Source organism: Epinephelus lanceolatus, chromosome 9 (assembly GCF_041903045.1).
Source record: "Epinephelus lanceolatus isolate andai-2023 chromosome 9, ASM4190304v1, whole genome shotgun sequence".
Taxonomy (NCBI): domain Eukaryota; kingdom Metazoa; phylum Chordata; class Actinopteri; order Perciformes; family Serranidae; genus Epinephelus; species Epinephelus lanceolatus.
The window spans coordinates 24,102,192-24,107,093 of NC_135742.1; positions in this window are offsets into that span (position 1 = coordinate 24,102,192).

Sequence of the window (4,902 nt, forward strand, 5' to 3'; positions counted from 1 at the left end):
CAACAAGCAAAAGTGTGTTTGGAGAAAAAGGGGTGCAGAATTTCATGAAAAAAAAAAAAACACCTGTCTAACAGTTAAACACTGAGGTGGATCAATTATGTTTTCGGCTTGTGTTGCAAACTTTCAAGGGTAGAGGAAAGAATGGATTCAGTTAAATTCCAGCAAATTTTGTAAGCAAATCCACAATGGACGACCTCAAGAGGCACAAGCTGGTTAGAAAAAGTGTTTTGAAGCTGTGATACCTGTCAAAAGGGGCGCTACTTAGTAGTGACCATGCAGGGTGCCCAAACTTTTGCTTCAGGCCCTTCTCCTTTTTTGTTGTTCTACTAACGTAACTATTAACAGTAAACACAATTTTGACCAGGGGTGCCCAAACTTTTGCATACCACTGTATAAACTGCCTTTGTCTGAAATGTGCTTTATAAATAAGCCTATATGCAACACTGCATGCCTCATAAATTACTACAAAATTGAACTAATACCTCTGGCATAGTTAAAACAAAAACTGGACATTATATGTTTTTTTCAGAGGCACTGTTTATTGCAGGACTTCTGGACTGTGTTATATTGTAAAATGAACACAAGTATTTTAATTATTTTTCAAATTTTCCAAATGTTACTCCATGAGACAAGATTGTAGCTCTCTTGGAAGTGCACAATTTCAAAAGCAGTTCAGGAAACATCAGATGTGAATTTGATCCGATGAGTTGCAAAGGAACATCCTGTAAAGGAACCCTGATGGGATATAATGAGAAAAGCAGCAAAGACTAACAATAGCCACAGGTTATGACACGTGCACACTGATTTATCCTGCACAAAGACCTGTGTTGCTGTCAGTATGATTCATCACAGAGGAACAAGACAAACAGCCCTGCTGATCCACACTAGAATTATAGGCCTGTTGAAAGGATGGAAATATGAAGACATAAGTAGGTTATTTAACTTATTTCTACTCTGTAATACCTGGGCCAAAAGGCTGCAGAAGTTTTTGATACTGTGCTATATCAATACTTCCCATGAATTCCCAGCAACCTCAGGAAGGCACATGATAATATAGTGTTGGAAATGCCTCACTGTATCATATATTATAAGGACAAACAAAAACCATAAACTTCAGTATGTCACTGTCAATGTTATATCACTGTTGAGTATTATAGATATGCTGTAAATTATTTTGCATAATAGAAGGATACAGTGTATGAGTGTATTGTACTTGCAGTCAGATTTCAACACGTCCTGCAGCATTTCATTTACCTCTGCATACCTGCAGTAGCTTCAAGCGGCATGTTTACCACATTTACTGTACTGCTCTGCTTTTCCCAACAAACTTTGGCCTCAAAGGGCACACACACACACACACACACACACACACACACACACACACACACACACATACACACACACACGCTAAGACACAGTTTTTGACTCATTCATTTTATAAAGGCTGCAGGCATTTAAGAGGTCATGGAGACAGATGAGGTGCCCTCAGGTGTTGCCATAGCAACACCTTTTCCCATGCTTTGGTTCAGAGGTGTTTGAGCCTCTGAGAAGTAAATACACACGTTTTAATGGTTGTATGGCTGCAGGAGCACCATTTAAGTCTTTATTTAGATGTCTTTACGTGCAATCAATCTGATAAGATTTTGGGTAATAATCAGCCATGATGAAAGGTGAAACAACTAACAACTAAGTTGCCCTTTTATTACATTTATATCATCCTGAAGAACTTCCAGTCTGAGTTTCAAATCTAAGTCTGAGTGAAACTAAATTCAGTGAAACAGATTCTTTGGTTATGTGCACAATCCTGATTTTGTGCTTTGAAATCTCCTCTCGTTGCCAAAACAGCAACACATAACTTTGAAGATCTGTGACAGAAAACAAAGGCCCACCGCTCAGCTCACTCGAATCTGGTGACACAGTTCCTCTCAGCCTTAAAACATCTATTACATTCATGTTTCTGGATCCTGTTCAGTCTTAAATTAAGGAGTCGTTATCACCAGAAGGAATTCTAGAGTCTGAAGGGCAGAAATCTCATGGGACTCATTCAACTGTCATTGTGAAGCAAGTCGTGATTGATACTGATATTAGAAGCACTTTAGGTGATGGACAAGCTCTAAGACATTAAAGCAATAAAACAATGAAATAATATAAGAAAGATAAACTCCTTTGAAATTATTTTTGTACCAAAGATGTTCAGTTTACACGGTAAAATAATAATATAGGATAGAAATACATACACAGTTTACAAAATAAAGGCCCAACATACATATGTCAGTTACAATGTTCCACATTACAAGTGATTAATAAACTTTAGAGAGCGGTTCATCTGTGTAACTACATTTGTGATTAGAACTAAAAATAATGTGTTATTTTGGAAACAATATAAGCTGTTGGGGCACAAATTGTGTTCCAAATGTTCACATTACAAGGATGGAAATACATAGTGTGACTTGAAAATGAAAAAAAATGTTCTGCACGTGAATTGGCTTTGCTAATTTGATTCATTTAAATTTTTGTAAGGGAATGTGCACCAGTAAAGGACATTATTACATTAATGTTGTGGCCATGCCTGGTAGAGGGACACGGTGTCAACATGTAGTAAGGGCTGCTCTTAAGAGGGGAAAATGGAAAGATTTCTTGGGCCCAGGTGTTCGAGGAGTCCATGGGGCCAGCAATAATCATGTTCATCCAAAGCGACAACCTCCAGGGTTGATAAATGAAGCCAACATGGAAGTGCTACAAACTGCAGTTCTTTGAACGGCTGCTTGAGGTTGGCTCTAGGAGCCTGTCAATCCCTATAGACCCCAAAATTCCCAGCTTCACAGCAGTAGGCGTGTTCACAGCTTGGTACATAAAACAGTTTTGATCTCTATAGCAAGTTTCCTTCACCTCCATGACAACTGTACGAGGGGTACAGGGCTGCATTAAGTGACAGGCTGTCTGCCGATAGTGTCCTCGGCTTCTCAGTCAGATCCACCCTTCGCTCCTCCATATCACCAGCCTCTTGCCCAAATATGGTCACGTCTGGCACCAAAAAAGCAAGATGGCGACGGCCAAAAAGCCAGACTTGAGGTTTCAAAACGGGAGTCCAAAAAACAATCAGTGATGTCAGGGGAGCCACATCCATTATTTTTACAGTCTATAGTTCATCCTAAATACTGTATGAGAATTGGTAATCAGTTTACTTTGAACTAGGGCTGGGCAATATGAAGGTATTATATTGTTATCGAGATATGAGACTATATGTCGTTGTATCGTAATGGCACAAATGGTGTTTTTTCCACTCGCTTTAAAGGCTGAATAACAGAAAAAGTGATGTAAATTTATCAATTTACCAGACTTTTTATTTGTTTTAATGCTTGCCTTGCTGTGCTGTGAAAGCGTAAACGCAATCACATCACACCAATCTTGGCCTCGCTCCACTGGCATCCAGTGCGTTTTAGAACTGATTTTAAGATTTTATTGATCGTTTTTAAAGCCCTAAATGGGCTGGCACCCCCTTATTTAACTGAACTCCTGCACTTTCATGCTCCCTCCAGAGCCCTGACATCAGCCAGTCAGCTATTACTGGCTACTCCTAGGACTAGGCTGAAGACCAGAGGTGACAGAGCCTTTGGGGCAGCTGCCCCTAGGCTCTGGAATAGCCTGCCCCTGCACATTAGGTCTGCCCAGACCCTAGAGGTTTTTAAGTCTTTTCTTAAAACCCACTTCTTCTCTCAGGCTTTTAACTCAGGTTGAGCTGGACACCCAAACATTTTATCTTATTTTTATCTTATTTTATAACCCTTGTATTTTATTTTATTTTATTGTATTGTATTTTATGTATTTTTATGTATTTTTATTGTATCTTATGGTTGTTATTGTGGTGTACTATTGGGTGCCTCATTGTATTTGCTTGTTTATTTCTATTGACCTGTTCAGCACTTTGGTCAACCTTGGTTGTTTTAAATGTGCTTTATAAATAAAGTTTGAGTTGAGTTGAGTTGCCTTAACCCTCTTAGTCGTTATATCCACATCATTATTATTATTATTATTGATAAACAAAAATCATTGTGTTAATATAAAAAAAAATCATTTCTACAACTTTTTTTGCATCAAAGAGGGTATTTGGTCTGACATATTATATATGTTTATGTTCGATTTTAGATCCCAGTACTAGCATTAATAAAGTGCTTTTGAGGAGATATAAAAATATCAAGGTATATATATAGTGTATTGAGATATAGCCTAAAACTATCGTCATATTATTTTCACGACATATAGCCCAGCCCTACTTTGAACCAAAATGAGAACAGAGAGAGCAGGTGCATGTGTTGATATGAGTGTAGTGGATTTGGGAGGGGCCCATTCACTGGATCTTTTCAACAGCCCAGCCATTAACACACCTGATGCAGACCGTAGAAAGATGAGATCTGGAGTAAGTTTATAGTAAGAGCTTTTAAAAAAGGAGGTTTTAATAAAGATTTAGCTATGAGGGTAGGGCTCTGTGGGCATTTACTGGAGACACAAGAGCATTTTTTGCCCCTGGCTTGAGCCCTGTTACTTTATAATAGTGTAAAGTTCAGCTAAGACATATTAACCAAGTCTAACTTTGACCTTTGAGCCAATGGCGTTCGTGATCTTCAGTCTGATCAGATCTAAGGGGGCTGCATCAAGACTTGCATCTGCTGACCTAATAATCTCAGTTGCGTATTTTCTGACTAAAGTGTTTCTACAAAAGGATAATTAAAAGATGAAGGGTCTTCAAATAATAAGAAGCTACATGGCCACCCTCACTGCTGTGCTGTAATGTCACGCACTTCCCCATACCGACCACCAGGCGGCGGTGAGGCTTTATCATAGACATTGACGACATAGAGCGGACCATTCAAATCCACACTGTTGAATGGTAAATTGGCTCGC